Source organism: Stegostoma tigrinum, chromosome 4, assembly GCF_030684315.1.
Source record: "Stegostoma tigrinum isolate sSteTig4 chromosome 4, sSteTig4.hap1, whole genome shotgun sequence".
Lineage (NCBI taxonomy): Eukaryota > Metazoa > Chordata > Chondrichthyes > Orectolobiformes > Stegostomatidae > Stegostoma > Stegostoma tigrinum.
The window spans coordinates 20564402-20584025 of record NC_081357.1 but is presented as its reverse complement, the minus strand read 5'-3'; positions in this window follow the sequence as shown (position 1 = coordinate 20584025).

Genomic DNA, 19624 nt, shown 5'->3' with positions numbered 1-19624 from the left:
ATACTGTTTGCAGAGATGGTCCTTTTGGCTTAATGGCACATACTAGTCCATGATTCTCCTTCTCCAGATACTTCTGCTTGCTTGCAAAGGTTACAGGTGGCTGGTTCACACATATAAAGTTTTATTGGCCAAGAGCCACAGCTTATAGTAACTACTGAGGGACAAATAAACTGGCTTTCTTTGGGCTTAAGGTAGCACAAAGAGCCAGCTCCCACCCTTGTGAAAAACCAATGGTTTCTCCCAAACAGCCCCAACCTGTTCAGCTCTCTGTGGGCAAATAGTACTGTTTTGGCAGGCTGAAGGCCTTTATCATTGATAACAATCACTAAACCACTGACCTATCAGCTATGTGTTGCTGACTGAAGTACCATTCATACGCTGCTCCATTGCTCCTACCAGTCTATAACTAGGCTCCCATTGCTACTTGAACCGGCAGCTCTATTAACAGCACTTGCAATGAGTGTCAGATTACTTGCTTTTGAAAAGTGCATCAATCCTTCAACAATACTTGCGTTTTAAACCAGTCCTTTCCCTATTTGCCATTCAAAGTGCAGAAATTCTTTTCATTTGGAGAAAGATCTATTTCTCTTTGCTTTCTGCTTCCTGAACCTCCCAGAAGGTTAAAGAACAGAACCAATCTGGTAGGAGCTAAAGTATAAAAAGAGCACAAATACATTGCTCAGTCTAGTGTATAGACTGTCAACTAATGGGAAGGATGCAGAGAAACAGGAAAATTACAGGGTTGCTTACAACATAAAATAGTTATAATTGGGAAAATCAATTATTCAAATGTAGATAAGGACTGTGGTACCACTAAGAGTGGGTAGGGGCACACATTTGCAGATTTTCTCCAGGAAAATTTCCCACAGCAGCATGTGCCCAGTCGAACCAGAATGGACACATTTTGCACCTTATTTGTTGGAATTGAGGAGACAAAGAAGATCAAGTGTCAAGTGAGAGAACATTTAGGAGATAGTGATCATTGTATCATAATATTTAGGGTGATGATTTAAAAGAAAGGTCACTGGACCCGAAACGTTGACTCTGCTTTCCTTCCACATATTCTGCCAGACCTGCTGAGTTTCTCCAGCTATTTCTATTTTTAGCGAGTTTTGAGAAGATTTGTAGCTCAGGTTGAGGTTCTGGATGTGAGTTTGCTCGCTGAGCTGGAAGGTTCATTTTCAGACGTTTCGTCACCATTCTAGGTAACGTCATCAGTGAGCCTCCGACGAAGCGCTGGTGTTATGTCCCGCTTTCTATTTATCTGGTTAGGTTTCCTTAGATTTGTGATGTCATTTCCTGCATTGGTGATGTCATTTCCTGTTCTTTTTCTCAGGAGCCAATCTACCATCCCCTGAGAAAAAGAACAGGAAATGACATCACCAACACAGGAAATGATATCACCAACCCAAGGAAACCTAACCAGATAAATAGAAAGCAGGACATAACACCAGCGCTTCGTCGGAGGCTCACTGATGATGTTACCTAGAATGGTGACGAAACGTCTGAAAACTAACCTTCCAGCTCAGCGAGCAAACTCACATCTATTTCAGTTTTGGTTTGGATCTAAATGTTGACGGTCAAGACTAAACAAAGGGCTCCCTAAGAAGAGGAGACAGTTTGTGTATTTTCAAGGTCTGTTCTCTCAAAAGAGAAGTCCCTCAAAACGAATTCAGAGCCCACTGGATGAGAAAGGAAACAGAAATTAAAATAAAAAAGGAGTGTGCCTATTACAGGTGCCAGGTAGAAGATCCAACTAAGAATCAAAAGGATAATATATAGGAGCAGAATAAGGCCATTTGCCCCATCACATCTGCTCCACTCTGAAACATGGCTGACATGTTTCTCAACTGCAGTCTCTTGCAATAACCTTTCAAACAGCACCTAGACAGTGATTTGAACACGAGACTCTCAATTAATTGAGGTACCCAAGCTCCCAAGGTCTTAGTTGGAAGCCAGGATCATTGATCACTATGGATATTGAACCCATTATTAGCACAACATTCTAATCCACTGAGTTAACCTGCCACTGCAATATAGAAGGTTTCGAGGGGACATAAAAAAGAAATTTAAAAAAGCAAAGAGAAACTATGAGAAAAGACTGCCAGCCTACATAAAATGAAATCCCAAAGTCTTCAATAGCCTCACCAACAGTAAAAGGATGGTAAGGGACATAGCACTGTGCCTATCCCTTTACATTACTGTTCCCTCAACCGACAAGATCTCTGGTAGCTCCTCCTGATTGATTGACTTCCTGTACCATTCTGCCATGCCCAGTTTGCTCATCTGGCTCCAGCCCTCACTCTCATCCATTCAAGCGGACTATCACAACAGCAGAAGCCTCTCCATTTCTCAATCCCCTGCCTCTGACCATTGAACCAAACAGAAGACTGTGACTGCATCCTGAAACAGTCTCACTGAAACATCACATTTCCTCTAGGTTAGCTTCCAATGTTCTCAACTGAGACTCCTTGAGCCACAAACACATATTGCAGATGCATTTCTTCCAGATCCCAAATATTGTGACCAGTGCAGATCACATGTTCTGCCATCTACATTCTTGTTAATGAATTCATGGCATATGGCTGGGCCAGCATTTATTACCCATCCCTAATTGTTGGTGAAATGACTGAATTGCTAGATCAGGTGAGGATGGCAGATTTCCTTCCCTAAAGGCATTGATGAAGCAGATGGGATTTAACAGCAGTTGCGTAGTGATTACCATTGGACTGGCTTTTTAATTCCAGACTCTTAAAGATTCAAATTTCACCCTCTGCCATGGTAGAGTTTGAACCCATTACCTAAGAGTGGGAGCCTGTGTATCTGACTTAGTATTCCAGTGACACTACCACTATGCCACCACTTCCCCTTACTTCAGTGTTAATTTATTTATTTTTCGCAATTAACACTTAGTAAATGAACCCCACTACCATGACTAAACTACTGTTGCTAGTTACTATGACTAACAAAAGCTAACTAAATAAATTACCTAAGATTGGAAGTTTTTTTTAGATATTGTCAAATGACCTATTTCTATACTGTAAGGATTCTATAAATTGTTCAAAGATGCCATGACAGACCTCTGGAGCAGGTTCTGCCCCTCTGGATCAGAGAAAGGAACACCACCACTGTGCCACAACACCCCTTTTACAATTCTCTTATTCTTATTATTGCAACTAATGTCCATATAAAAGTTTCTAGTTCAAAAATAAGAAAGCAAATTCTCACTAACCAATGAAATCAGTTCTAAAGTTCTGAAAGCAAAGGCAATGCCCGTTTTCCTATGTGAACTTAATACTGTGTCTGGGTTACACATTATTTCTGAAAAGCAGCTTAAATCTTCTACAGCTACTGGAGACTGAGAAAAAGTAGGGAATGAAGAACCTTCTTCCCTCACTCTGCTTCAAATTCCCAAAATAATACACTGTCTGCATCTCTGTCCAGTGTAGCCTCCTCTCTGTTTGCCCCCCGCCAGTTCTCACTAGGTATGATAAGCAAAGAATTTGATTTCACAACCTATCATTAGATGTTTGAAAATGTGAACTGAGTTAAAACAAAACATGCAATTATGATGTTAATATCAGTACTCAGGACTAATGGGATTAGGCAATACAGTGACAATGATATCCTGATGATAAACTAAACAAATGAGGAAAGGAGTCAAATGGAGTGAAATGATTAAAAGACTAAGTGCTTTGTCAGTCAAATCACAAGCATATATTTCTTCATCAATCAAATCTGCTCCAAAAAATGGTTTGTAAGAAAAAGTAGGCAAAATATACTTGGCTTCATATAAAACTAGAACTTGCTGGAAAGTAAATGGAAGCTATATCAGCCTTCAGCTTTGGACAAGTAGGGTGATAAACATTAAGTTTATAAAAGTAACTATCCCAGTCCTTACTCAGGACCTGATTGAGTTGAAGCGTATGTCGCCTGAATTTCCTGTTTTATTATCCGATTTTTTTTATTCCTTAATGGCATGTGGGCGTTGTTGGCTAGGCCAGTATTTATTGCCTCATCCCTAATTGCCCAGAGAGCAATTAAGAGACAACCACATTGCTGTGTGTCTGGATTCACATGTAGGCCAGACCAGGTAAACATCAGAGATTTCCTTCCCTAAAGGACATTATGTAAAAGGAAGAATGGATTTTCTTTTTAGGAGAAACAACAGTTGACAGTGGTCATCAGCAAGCTAACCTTTAAGTACAGAATTTTGCAATCGGCCTTGGTGAGATTTGAACATGTGCCCTAGAATATTAGCCTAGACTTCTAGATGGCTAATTGAGTGACTTGATCACTATGTCACCACTTCACATTTCAGATACACAGCTTTAAAAAATAGATCTCACTTCTAACCTCTCCCCCATATATTTAATTTCAAACAACATTAACAATGCGCATTTATATAGTTCCTTTAATGGGTTAAAACATCACAAGATGCTGCACACGATGTAATTCGGCACCAACCCACAGAAGATTTTAGGACAGGTGACCAGAAGTTACACTGAAGATGTTAAGAAACATCTTGAACATTTTCTTTTCATTAATTCACAAGCTGTGAGTATCGCTAGCTAGGCCAGTATTTATTACCTAAATCTAATTGCCTAGAGGGTAATTAAGAGACAAGCACAATTCTTTGTGACTGGAGTCATGTAGGCCAGACAAGGTAAGGGTGGTAGTTACCTTCCCTCAGGGACATTAGTGAACTGGACAAAATATAGACAGAAGTGGCTGGAAAAGCTCAGCAGGTGTGGCCACACCTATGAAGAAAAAAAAAATCAGAGTTAACATTTCAGGTCCAGTGACCCTTACTCAGAACTGCATGGGTTTTTCTGACAATTGACAAAGGTGTCATGGTCATCATTGAGATGTAACCCCACGTTTTAAAAAAAAATTCAAAATCCACCATCTTTCATTGTGGGATTAGAACTGGAAACATTATCTGTGTCTCTGGATTAATGGTCTAGAGATTATCCTTGGGATGTAGTGATGTAGAATTTCGGGAGGCAATATGAAATGTTCTTGGGGCATGTTATTGGTTCAGAAACAAATAAATTATATTTTAATGAGTACTTTAAAGTAATGCATTATTCATGTTTATAAAGGTAGGAATGGAAGCACAAGCTACAACATTTTTTTACCATTTTTGACATCCATTTGATAATGGTGAACATAACATTGAAAGATACAACATAAATCTCTAAACTAGCAACATGCACTCATACAACCTGAGAAGGCCAAATCCATTGCACGTCCAACAATCATTACCAATCAGATCACAGAATTGAAAGGAATAAGCCTGTGGAAATATTGCCACCCATTTATTGTTTCCAGTGGGTTTTATTTTTAGCAGTAGGTTAATTTTTAGCATAATGGCCATGCCATCATCATTCTTCTTGACTAAACATAGCAACAATGAATTAGTATGCAGGACGGCAAAACTAGCTAAACAATTAAAATAAACCAAGATGCCATCTTTTGAGCTTGTGCCAAACATTAGGGTAAATATAATGCTTGATTAACACGTGCTTTGTGTATTCTGTTATATATGAAACTGTTGTGGATTATAGATTGATTGGGATCCATCATCATTTCACTGTGATTCAGTTACAGAGGACTCTGAGGATTTGTAGTTGTGGGAAATATTCAGATTGCAAGCAGCTGATACATGAGTCACATTTTGAATCAAGCTGTATTGAAATAATGTAGGCTACAGTGATGTGAACAGAGCAAGGATGTTTACTGTCCGTGTCCAGATGGTGAGATAACAGCGGATTCTCAGAGTTCACTTATCAACAAGATACACATTTCGAAATGCCTGAAGTGCATTCTCAGAAAACCAACACAAATTATGTTGATGGTTGACTACATTTTTTTCCCTTATAGAGACATTTTATTAACTTTTTAGTCAAAAATGAAAAATAAGTCTTTAACCTCAGCTATGCATGAATATTCCCTTATTTGCCAGGGGGTTTGCAGACAGTATTTCTGAGTTGTGCCTTTTGTTTTCACTTATGTAGGGCTCATCCCTCCCTATTTTTACAACCTCTCCCACCCCTTTAGCCTTCAAAATCACTGTGCTGATCTAATTATGGCCTGTGGTAGTGAGTTGACAAGATGATGAAAAGAATCTGCAAAGGGACACAAATGGGTCAAGTGAGTGGGATAAAAATTGGCACATTGCTTGTAACATACTATGGTTGAACATATTCAGGAAGAATAGAAAAGCTGCGTATTGTTTAAATCGGAAAATCTTGCAGAATTTGGTGGTAAAGAGGAATTGGGTGTCCTGGTGCATCAATCAGAAAACTTAAGTATGTAGGAAAAGCCAGAGATTAGGAAGGCAAATGGAAAATTGTTTGTTACCTTGAGGGAAATAGATTATAAAAATAGGACATTTTACTGCAGACGCGCAGAACATTTGGGATGAGACAAATTTCTGGAATACCGTGTACGGTTTTGGCCTCCTTTGAAAATGAATATAATTGCATCAGAAACAGTTCAGATAAGGTACATTCAACTCATTCCTGGGAAGGGAAGTCAGGCCTGTATCCATTGTGGCTTTGAGGAATGAGAAGTGAATGTACTAGAACATATAAGATTCTGAGGGTCCTTGAGAGTGTGGAAACCGGACAAATATTTTCTTCTTGTCAGCAAGGCTAGAACCAGGCAACACTGGTTCATTTCTTCAAACAATTCTCTTTTAAGATCACGATGAGAATTCTTTCCTCCCCTGAGGGTTGTGAATCTGTGGAAATCTCCAGAAAGCCTTGAGAGATGGGTCAGCAAATTAAACTGAATTGGACAGATTTTTGATAAATAGATGTGGCAGAGGTTGGCGGGGTGTTGGGAAAAGCAGACAGGAATATCGAGTTGAGATCACAATCAGGTCATGATCTTATCAAATGGTGCTTGATGGGCTGATGCCAATGTCCAAATGCACGTCCCTCATGTTGATCACTTCACTACTGGCAGGCTTACCTTCAGCTGCCTGCGCGCTAAACTCGGACATTCTGTCTTTGCCTCGCCACCTCTTTGCCCTCCTTTAAGATGTTCTGTGAGGATATACTTGCAGTGTCTCCTATGCCAATTCAGAGACAAAAAAAACCTCTTTGTTACTTGATTGAATGATTTCTGGCCAGCCATTAATCATTTTACAGGTATACTTACAAATATATTATCTCGTATACTAATCACATATAGGCTCAATTTAATCATCCTTCCCTCAAGACATGCAGCTTGGTAGGTGATGAGTTCTTACAGTGGTTTGGAGCGGACATTATTGTTTCCTGATGCTCCCAAAGAGATTACATCACCTTTTCTCACACTCAAGGAATGAAACAGAAGAGACACGAGACCATGAGTCATGCCTCTGTCATTCCTACAGGAAACGCATGCATTGGCTGACTTGGTGAGATCATTGAAGTCCATATGTAGAAATACACAGTGATTATAATATGGAGATGTGCCATCAGCCTCCATATAAACAGTCTAACTGTGTCTCCATCAATGCCTGTTCCATTATCAGTCTATCCAATCTAACCCTGAATGCTGGCATGAAAACAAAAATTGCTGGAAATCACAGCCAGTCAACTAGTTCTGAGGAAGGGTCACTTGACCTGAAACACTAACTCTGACTTCTCTCCACTGACGCTGCCAGGCCTGCTGAGCTTTTCCAGCTATTTCTATTTTAGTTTCCATTGGAGAGACAGCAAGCTAATATCAGAGACTCTTCTGATGAAGAGTCATCTAAACTTGAAATGTTAACTTGCTCTCTCTCTGTGGATGTCGCCTGACCCGCTGTGATTTCCAGCACTTTTTGTTTTCAGGACAGATTCGAGCATCTGCGGTAATTTGCTCCTGAATGCTGGCAAAATGTCTCCCTTGACCATGAAACCCAGAAGAGAATTCCAAATTGTTACACAAAGCTGTTTCTTTTGCCCTTTGTTTTAAAACATCTATCATTTAATCCTATTTCTATGTAACTTGAGTCCCTTAACCACTGGGAATATTTTGATCGTATTCTATCCTACTTTATTACAAGCTTTCAGAGCTCATTATACCACACCATGATCTATGTGGTTCGAACAACAAACAATCCAATTTTGGAAATCTTTCTGTACTTGCTTTTTCCCATACTAATGAGCCTCTGCGTCATTGTATTGTGTTTACTCTCCCTGTGGTGATGTATTTTAGTAGTTTCCTCTCACTTTCCTGCACAGGCTGAAGCATTCTTTTTTTGGCAACTTCCTGCCTCAAGTCCTAAGACTCTATCTTCCACACCTCATTTCTGGTGGAAGGACAAGCGGTAAAACATTGCTAAATCTGGCCACCCATACCCTCTCCTGCTCCTTCCTCAATCACCACCTCATGATTCTGCAGTAGCATTATGCCTCTACCACTTCTAGCAGTGACAAATCAATGGGTGAACATAGAACTAGCGCAGAAGTGGGCCATTCAGCCCCTCAAGTTTGCTGTGCCATTTAATAAGATTATGGCTGATCTGCTTGTGATCCACATTCCCACTCGCCCCGATAACCTTGGACTCCCTTGCTGGTCAAGTCTGCAAATGGCATACTGCTATGCATGAAAATAAGCCACATATTTCTATAATTCTTTTCACTGTCTTTCTTCAATGATGAAGTCAATTCCAAAGAGACTTGAATGGGCCAATGGAGAAGGTATGTGGTTAAGTAGACACGCACCAATCAGAAAAGAAAACACAGCCCATTTTCTCAAAACACAGGCTTTTATGAGAATTTCCATTATTTTTGGCTTTCCTTTTTATTGGACCCCAATGAACTCAGCATTTCCTCACTCTTCTCTTCCTTCTACAGAAAAGCCAACACTTGATTTCATAGAATCCCTACAGTGTGGAAGCAGACCATTCCGCCCATCAGTTCCAGCACTGACCCTCCACAGAGCATCCCACTCAGACCTGCCAACCAACCATGCTATCCCTGTAACCTTGCATTTCCCTTTGGCTAACCCAAGTAATTTGCTTTGGGCAATTTAGCATGGTCAATCTACCCAACCAGCAAATTTTTGGACCCTAGGAGGAAACTGGAAAGGAAAACCACACAGACACATGGGCAAACTCCACACAGACAGTTGCCCGAGGGTAGAATTGAACCCAGATCCCTGGAGCCGCGAGGCAACAGTGCCAGTGACTGAACAACCATGTCACCCCAAGATGGTTTGTATTCTCTTGTATTCACTCATGGTCTTAGATGTGTCAGACAGCACGACACATTCTAGTTGTTAAAATATAGAATGTCAATCCATTTAGTGTCAATACTTCAGTCTGTCAGCTAACTTAGCACGTTAATAATCAATCCTGGAAAGCTCTGCAGAATGCTTTACCAATATGTATGTGTAAATGCAAGCTGTTATTGCCATTTCAGACTCCGTTCAAAGACCTGAGCATACAATAATACTTCACTGCAAGCGTGAAGAAATGATACACAGCTTGAGGTATTCTCTTCCAGATGAGACATGGAAATTAGATTGCATCTCTTATGTGGCTTTAAAAGATCAAATGTCGTGCTTTTGAGGAAGAGTTTGACACAGCTCCTGTTGTTCTGAATAACCAACCAATATTAAATTAGACCTTCTGACCATCTGCCTCATCTGTTTGAGATCTTACTATTTACAAACTGACTCATGGTTCCCAACGTCACAACAACATCAAATACAAATCCTTTCTTATTTTTCTAGCAATGCTTTACATAACTTGTTGTCTTTTGCATGTACTTGATTACAAATCTTATTGCGTCAGAAGTGTACGCTATTTTGAATATAATTAGCACTTACTGTAATTTGTAATATTTGAATGGGATTTTTGGAAGGAGTATGGACTTACTTTTTTCATTGTGGCATTTTGCCAATGCAAACATTACATTGAGTTTCCTGCAGAAGAAGTTTACTTAAGGTTCCCATAAATAATTCCATTGATGTACAACTTCCTTAATTGAGCATTGAGGCTTCCCTGCAGTTATCAAAAGTCACCTCCAAAAAGCCTAGTTGCAGACAGTTTGAGTAGTTCTTTAGTAGAAGGTAGACCAATTGACAGATTGTGAATAAGAATGTCTGCAAATTCAGAACAAGGGATAAGATCATCAGTCAGTCCATCAAGTCCCCTTCATTCTGATTCCATATATGACCACCCTATCAAGGACTTTTCACTCACACTGTGTGTACATCCCTCATTTTAGAAACATTCGTTTATTTTCCAAACATTCCCTGGAAGAAACATCAAGCGAGGCTGTCAGCATTTTCTGCTGTTTGCATTGGGAATGTGGATCACAAGCAGATCAGCCATGATCTTATTAAATGGCACAGCAAACTTGAGGGGCTGAATGGCCCACTTCTGCGCTAGTTCTATGTGCACCCATTGATTTGTCACTGCTAGAAGTGGTAGAGGCGTAATGCTACTGCAGAATCATGAGGTGGTGATTGAGGAAGGAGCAGGAGAGGGTATGGGTGGCCAGATTTAGCAATGTTTTAACGCTTGTCCTTCCACCAGAAATGAGGTGTGGAAGATAGAGTCTTAGGACTTGAGGCAGGAAGTTGCCAAAAAAAGAATGCTTCAGCCTGTGCAGGAAAGTGAGAGGAAAGTTGACACGGGATTGACAAATTAAAGGCAGTTATGTGCTTGATAACAAAGTGTGGGGCTGGATGAACGCAGCAGGCCTAGCAGCATCTCAGGAGCACAAAAGCTGATGTTTCAGGCATGGACCTAGCCCGAAACGTTAGCTTTTGTGCTCCTAAGATACTGCTTGGCTTGCTGCGTTCATCCAGCCCAACACTTTGTTATCTCAGATTTTCCAGCATCTGCAGTTCCTATTAAGTCTGATACAGTTATGTGCTTGGATTTCTTCACTTCAAATTCTCTCAATCTTTTTCCCTGTAAGATTCTGCCCAGACAGCCCCTTCGTCTAATTGCACTGGGCAAGATTTTAGAAACAGAGAAACAGGAGTACTCTTTTCAATCCAGAAATCCCACTCCACCATTCAACAGAATCATGGCTAATCCGCTATCTCAACACCATACTCCCAACATCCCCATTACCTTTGACACTAAAAACTTCTAGAAATTGGTCCATTTCTTTCTTAAATATATTCAGTGACTTTGTCTCTGCAGCTTTCTGTTGTAGAGAATTCTGCAGATTTGCCACCATCAGAATGAAGAAATTTCTAATGTCCTTCAGCAATGGCTTACCCTATACCTTGACACAGTGACCCTTGCTCTGGAGTCCCTATCATGGGAATTATCATCATTCCTGCATTGAGTCTGTCTGGCCCTGTCAGAAGTAAGCACTGTCAGGATGTTATTTCAATGAGACCCCTTGTCTACGTCTACACTTTAGTGAATACAGGTCCCGTTCAGCCAATCACTCCTTATACAATAAAACTTGCATAAAATTTGTTGCCCATTGTCATCAATGTAGTGGAATCTCTTATTTAGAATAAAATTATGGAGGACTGAATAGAAATGAAATCATAAAACTTGCTCAGTGTAGATTTATGAACTGTTGGCAATGTCTCATTGTAAATTTCCACATGTTCTTGTCTTGTATAGAGTAAAGGTACTGAAGAAGTTAAAGCTCATCTGACATTGATTCCACTCATTCGACTGATGTGAGAGACTGTGGGTGGGGACAAGTTCACTCTAGTTTTCAGATGGAACAAATGTATTTTTACCAAATCTCCATAATGTCTGACCAAATGTAGTTGACTAATCGCTATCATTGAATAAACGTCCTTGTATCTAAGAACAATTCCTTTTCTTTAGGCAGTCTATGCTGGTGTATCCTCTACTATTAACCATGAGACAGGCACGAAACAAAGCATTGACAAATGAGGACTGGTGACAGCGAACAACTTCCAAAGATCTGCTGGACCAGTCCTCCAGACACCCAGATTTGAAGCCCACCAGAACCGATGCAAATTTTGATTTAATAAAAACCTTGAATTAAAAGTCAAACGATGACCCTGAAACCATAGTTGTAAAAACCCATCTGATTCATTAATGTCCTTCAATGTAGGAAGTCAACCATCCTTACCTAGTCTGTCCTATATGTGACTCCAGACCAATAGCAATGTAGCTGAGTCTGAACTGCCCTCTGAAATGACCCTAGCAAGCCACATGGGTGTATCAACCTCCAGAAGGGATAAAAAATGAATGCAACTGGACGGACCACCTGGCATCAAACGAGACATCAGAAACCACAACTACAAGCACAACCCTTTTGATCCTGCAAAGTCCTCCTTACGTACATCCGGCTGCAAATGTCAAAATTAGGAGAGCTGTCTTGCAGACTAGTCAAACAACAGCCTGACATAATCTGCGAGCATGACTATGTCGCAGACAGCACCATCACTATCCCTGGATATGTCCTGTCCCACGGGCAGGGCCGAACCAGCAAAGGTGGTAGCACAGTGGTATACCGTGAGGTGTGAGCTGCCCTGGGAGTCCTCAATATTGGCTCCAGACCCTATGAGGTTTCATGGCATCAAGGCAAATATGTGCAAGAAAATCTGCTGCTGATTATCAGGGTTAGGGAGGAAGCACTGAGGGTGGCAAGGAAACAAGGTGACTGGGGTCTTCAATGGCTCCTAAAGGACATTGCATGCTAGACTGGGTCAGCAGCAGCTGGTGAGGAAACAAACAAGAGGGAAAAACATTTTTGACCTCATCCTTACCAATCTGCCAGCTGCAATTGCATCTACATATGGGCAAAAGATGTGAATTTCAGAGATGTGGTGAGAGTGGCTGCCCTTGACATCAGGTAGCAGGCTGCAAATGTTCCATCAAGAAGTCCTAATAAAACTGGAGTCAATGGGAATCAAGGGAAAACTCTCCACTGGTTGGAATCTTACCTGGCACGTGGGAGATGGTCATGGTTGTTGGAAATCAGTCATCTCAGCTCTAAAACATCTCTGCAGGAGTCCCTCGGGGTAATGTCCTAGACCCAACCATCTTCAATTGCTTCATCAATGACCTTCCCTCCATCACAAGGTCAGAAGTTGAGATGTTCGCTGATGGTTGCACAATGTTCAGCACCATTCACATTTTCTCAGATACTGATGCAGTCAATCGAAATGCGACAAGACCTTCGCAATAACAAGTTCAGGGGTGACAAGTGGTCAGTAACATTTGCATCACAAAAATGCCAGGCAATGACCATTTATAACAAGAAAGAATCCAATCAACTCATCTTGACGTTCAACAGCATTACCACTGCTGAATACTTCATTATCCTGGGGTTACTATTATCCAGAAACTGAACCAAACTAGCCATATGAATAGTATCAGTGATAATGGGAACTGCAGATGCTGGAGAATCCAAGATAATAAAATGTGAGGCTGGATGAACACAGCAGGCCAAGCACCATCTCAGGAGCACAAAAGCTGACGTTTCGGGCCTAGACCCTTCATCAGAGAGGGGGATGGGGTGAGGGTTCTGGAATAAATAGGGAGAGAGGGGGAGGCGGACCGAAGGTGGAGAGAAAAGAAGATAGGTGGAGAGGAGAGTATAGGTGGGGAGGTAGGGAGGGGACAGTTCAGTCCAGGGAAGACGGACAGGTCAAGGAGCTGGGATGAGGTTAGTAGGTAGATGGGGGTGCGGCTTGGGGTGGGAGGAAGGGATGGGTGAGAGGAAGAACAGGTTAGGGAGGCAGAGACAGGTTGGACTGGTTTTGGGATGCAGTGGGTGGAGGGGAGGAGCTGGGCTGGTTGTGTGGTGCAGTGGGGGGAGGGGACGAACTGGGCTGGTTTGTGATGGAATACTCCCCACTTGCCTGGATGAGTGCAGCTCCAACAACACTCAACAAACTTGACACCATCCAAGACAAACCAGCCCAGTTCGTCCCCTCCCCCCACTGCACCACACAACCAGCCCAGCTCTTCCCCTCCACCCACTGCATCCCAAAACCAGTCCAACCTGTCTCTGCCTCCCTAACCTGTTCTTCCTCTCACCCATCCCTTCCTCCCACCCCAAGCCACACCCCCATCTACCTACTAACCTCATCCCACCTCCTTGACCTGTCCGTCTTCCCTGGACTGACCTATCCCCTCCCTACCTCCCCACCTATACTCTCTCCACCTATCTTCTTTTCTCTCCACCTTCGGTCCGCCTCCCCCTCTCTCCCTATTTATTCTAGAACCCTCACCCCATCCCCCTCTCTGATGAAGGGTCTAGGCCCGAAACGTCAGCTTTTGTGCTCCTGAGATGCTGCTTGGCCTGTTGTGTTCATCCAGCCTCACATTTTATTATCTTAGCCATATGAATACCATGGCTATTAGAACAGGTCAGAGGCTAGGAATACTAAACTGTGCAACTCATCTGCTGACTCACCAAAGCCTGTCCATAATCTACAAGTCAGGAGTGTGGAATACTCCCCACTTGCCTGGATGAGTGCAGCTCCAACAACACTCAACAAACTTGACACCATCCAAGACAAAGCAGCCCGCTTGACCAGCACCAGATCCACAAACATACACTCCCTGCACCACTGATACTAGAGTCTACTTTCTGCAAGATGCACTGCAGAAATTTACCAAGGCTTCTTTGGCAGTTCCTCCCAAACCCACAACCGCTTCCATCTGGAAGGCCGGGGCAGCAGATGCATGGGAACACCACCAGCTGCAAGTTCCCCTCCAAGCCACTCACCATCCTGACTTGGAAATATATCACTGTTCCTTTGGTGTCATTAGGTCGAAATCCTGGAACTCCCTCCACTATAGCTGTGTGAGTTCATCCAGATCCTATGAAGCGCAGTGACTCAAGACAACTATACACGCACACCTTTTCAAGGATACCTTGTGATAAACAATAAATGTTGGCCCAGCAAGCAATATCCATATCCCATGCATGTATTTTAAAAAATCTTCCCCAATAACACACGAATACAACAAGGTACCAGGAGTAGCCATTGAGGAAAATACCCACATTGTCAGTGTATAGAAGTTGCAGGAAATGCTCAGCAGGTTAGCTCTGAGGAAGGGTCATAGGACCCGAAACGTTAACCCTGTTTTCTTTTTCCACAGATGCTGCCAGACCTGCTGAGCTATTCCAATAAATTCTACTTTTGTTGCTGGTTTACAGCATCCGCAGTTCTTTCGGTTTTTACACTGTTGATCTAAGTTACTTGCAACTTTTGAGTGCGAGACAAAGCAATATGATTGTGTAAGGCCGTGGATGTGGCATACATAGATTTCAATAAGGTTGTTAATAGTTCTGCTCAATACTAGGTACTAAAAATAGAGTGACTGGAAATAATTGGCAATATTTTACAATGGATTCATGTTTGGCTAATCTATAGAATCTAAATGATGGTGCGATTGGGATTTTCATCAGACAGTGAAAAGACTATCAGAGAGGGACTGTTTTGCAAATTCTGTGTGCAGTACTTTCATAAGGGAACTGGTACCAGGAGTTACAAACAGTGCCAACATTTAAAGATGATATTAGCAAGTTACGGTAATTGATTCCAAAGATTTAAAAAAAACTACTAGAGAATTTTGGAATGGCAGAGGCGTGTAACAGATGATTTTCAATGTCAAGAAATTCAGAAATGCTTCTCATGGAGACAGAAAATAAAAGCAGCTTGCAACTGTAACTTAACTGGAAGGAATTATGGTAAAATGTTTATTTTTATTTGTTTATGGAACATGGGAATCACTGGTGAGGTTAACATGAATGTCACCTCTCTGACAATGATGGAGAATGAGGAGTCGTAAATTAATTGAACAGATATTTGGCATTGGTCTTAACTTTGCAGGAAACAAGAAACAAGAATAAGTAGCTCATCTGTAAATCTGGTAATAGCAGGGAGGGTGATACGCAACAAATTTATAATCACTAAAATGTTGGAGCTGTGACAGATCTCTAATTCCTGTGGACCTCATTGTTGGGTCAAAATGGTGAGTAGTGAGTATATGTAACTCTTTCTCAAAGGGCAATGAAAGCAGAGTCTTTCAATCTTTTTAAAATGGAGGTATGCAGATTTTTCAATGAAGAAGTAGCGGAAAGATTATACAGGCAGGGAGAATGTAGAGTAGCCAGATCAGCCATGATCTTATTGAATGTTGAAGTTTGACGAGCCTACTCCTGTTCTCAATTCATGTTCTTTAATTGTTCCCGAGGTAGTGGTGTTGGACTGCTTGCCTGAACCACAGTAGTTGTGTACTGATGCTATTCTAACAGTGCTTGAGATACAGAGTTCCAGAATTTTGACCAAAAGATGAAGCAATGGCGATATATTTCCAAGCCAGGACTATGTTTTCCTCACTTCCGGTATGGGCTCTGTACAGTCCAATTGCTGGTGATTGATAATGAAAGTCCACAATCCGATGAACATTGCATCATTTGACTACCAGGATATGAGAAGCAAAACAAAGAGGACCTTGGTCTTTTCTTAAATCTAGCAAATTCCTCTTTCTGTTTGCTTCCTTCATTGACTCTGCTTTAAAAATCCTATTTAGTGTTAAGGACCTTGGAGACATGAAGAGGATATGACCCAAACTCTTCTGAAGTACCACCCATAATCTCTTTTGCACTGCACAACTGCTGCATTTCCTCACAAGCTGTATTTACTCAGGAATCATTTACAGGGAGGTATTTTCTGACTGGCTTGCTGTATGTCAATCCAGAGAGCTGATTACTTCTTCAGAAAATCAGCAGGGCCTGTCATGTTTACACCGACTGGTGAAGCATGAAAAATTGGCAGGTTCACAAAATAAAAGCTCAAGTTCAAATTTGTACAAAACATTTACAGTACTCTTTTTTAAAATTTACAACTGCATGAGCCTACAAAACATCAGTAGAACATGTGATACGTTGTTTACTGCACACACCAGTTATTGGTCATTGTTTAAGTGTCACCATGATAGAAAACAGGCAGGCAATCTGTGCTCAGATCTCAAACATTTCTCTTCGTCAGCCAGGATTTCAGTGGATCACATCCACTTACCATAATTACTTGCTTTACGATCTATCAATTTACCTTTGTTTGTAGGCTTAAAAATAACACTTGTATTGGAGACAGCATCGCGGAGCATTTCACAATCAATCAAGCGCTAACTTTGCCAATCCAGGGAGGTACAGTGGCTAGCACTGATGCCACGTGGGACTAAAGACCTGGGTTCGATTCCATCCTTGGGTGACTGTGTAGAGTTTGCAAATTCTCCCCTTGTCTGTGTGGCTTTCCTCCCGCAATCCAAAGATATGCAGGATAAATGGATTGGCGATGCTAAATTGCCCACAATGTCTGGGGATGTGCAGGCTAGGTGGATTAGCCATGAGAAAAGTGCAGGGTTACAGTCAGGGGGTGGGGTGTCCAGGTGAGTGGTTTGGTATGGACTCAATGGGCCATGCTGTATGGATTCTAGATAAATTTGGCACAGCAAGCCAGATAATATTTTAGTGGTATGATTGAGCAAGAAGAAAAGTGTAGACTTTTGTACTTAGATAAGAAGGAAAAGAGGACCTTGGTTTAATGTCTCATTTTAAAAAATAGTACTTTCTCAGTAAGTGTCAATTCATGACATGTTGGTTTCTGATGTGGGATTTGAACCCACAATGCTCTGACTCAGAAGCAAAAGCATGACCACTGAGCCATGACTAACAATGAGCCTTGAAAGTAAAACCCATGGCTAATGGGTCATATGCAAGGACAAATTAGATTGAAGCAAAAACGATTATGTAGACCTAAAGATAACAGAGATGGGTATCGATTTCAGCTAAAGGGAAATGAAAGTTGATATCAAAACAACCACAAGGTGAAGGTAGTGAATGGAGAGATGTGATAACAGTAGGATTACTTTGAATTATGTTGACTCAACATGCCATTCAGGGCTGTAAATTGTTACTGAAGAAAACCGCGAGGGATAGTGGTAGATTCACAGGTAAAGGTACAAAATGGCCATTTTTTTAAACCATCTTTACGACAGAAGACAATGCTGAATCACCAGCAATACTTTGCACTGTTGACATTTAAGGTGAAAATGGCCTCATCAATGGAAAGGTAACCCTGGCTAGAACAAGCCTCTGGTTCTGACAGCATTCAATTCAATATCATTCCAAAAAGCAGACCCCAACTCCATCATGCATTATGAATTGGTATGATCACGCTGAAGAGTTGTTCGTGACTCTCTACATATATTGAGGGTCAGAGCTAATCCAACAGATTTCGCACTTTGTGGCAGCTTCGAGGTTTCTGGATTGAGGTAACCCTGTTTATCTTGTGCACCTTGATTTTCAAAAGGGCGTCGACAAAGTCACACAACAGAACTTGTGGGATAAACGTACATATTTTGGGTTCGGTAAGGAATTAATTCTGATAAGCAGAAGATGGTTACTCACGGAAGTACAGGGAACAGTGGAAGGGATGTCAGAGCCTACACTCTTCACCATACTAATCCAGATTGCAATAAAGGCGTCAGGGAAACTGTCCACCAGTTTGTGCATGAACAAGATTTGTGCGACCTCTGAGGGGTTAATGAAGTCATGCCCAGCACGGGAGGCATGACTTCCTGAAAGGTGGGTGTGGGGGGGGAGAGACACGGTGGCGGCGTCTGGTGGAAAAACAGAAGGAGCGTAGGTGACATCAAGCTGGAAGGAAAGTTCATGGGGAAAGGAGATTTTGGGGTGGGGCAGGTAAGACAGGATGATGAGGAATCAGCTGATTACCCTCTGCCACAGATGCCAGAGGTGACAAGGACTTTGGAGGAGGAGGAGTGGAACAGAAGCAGGGCTTGGGAAGGAAGCCCTGGGAAGGAAGGAAAGAAGTTCAGGTGATGGGGATGAAGGTAAAAAGATAGAGACTCAGGAAAGAGAGGAAGGTAATGGATGGAGATGGGGGAAAACGTGAAGCTGGGGAGTTTGGGGGGTAAGAGAGACAGAGAGAGAGACTTGGGGAACTGGCAGAGGGGTCAGGGGATAAGGAATTGGTTGTGGTCAAGAAACAAAGGGAGACTTCAGAGTCCTCTTGATCTTCAATACCTAATTTGAAAGCCATGCCAGAGAATCATTTTACTCCAGAAAAATCACGATTTAGGGCATTTTAACAACACTCTTTAAAATAATAAAAGGCTAAGATGAGCAGTTTTGACAGAAAAACAAAACTAACAAATGGGGGAAATCTTCAACTATAACAGTGCTGAAAAATCCTCTGCTGATCAGGCAGACTCTGTGGGGAGAGAACAGTGGCTATGCCACAGAAAAGGCCATTCAGCCCATCGTGCCCTCACTGATTCTATTACCTAGTGCCAATCTCCTGCCTTTTTCCCAGACCCTTGCACAGTATTTCTGTCTAAATCATCACCAATGCCCCCGTGAATGCCGAAACAGACTTAACAATTTCAGATTAATGAACTTTTAGCAAAATGCTCAGGTCATTTTGAGTTAGAATATGGAGCATGAACATATCAATAAGTTACAGAAAGGTAGAACCAGCTGACAGAGTCATCAAGTTACAGAGCAAATGACAACGCTGGCCATAGGTTTCTACTTTGTGATATCAGCCACAGTTTGAAAAGAAAAGTGGACCTTTGGGGATGTTACTGTCATTGGGAGAAGTCCCTGAATTGTTTGCTTTCGGGAGTTGGAGCTATATCGTC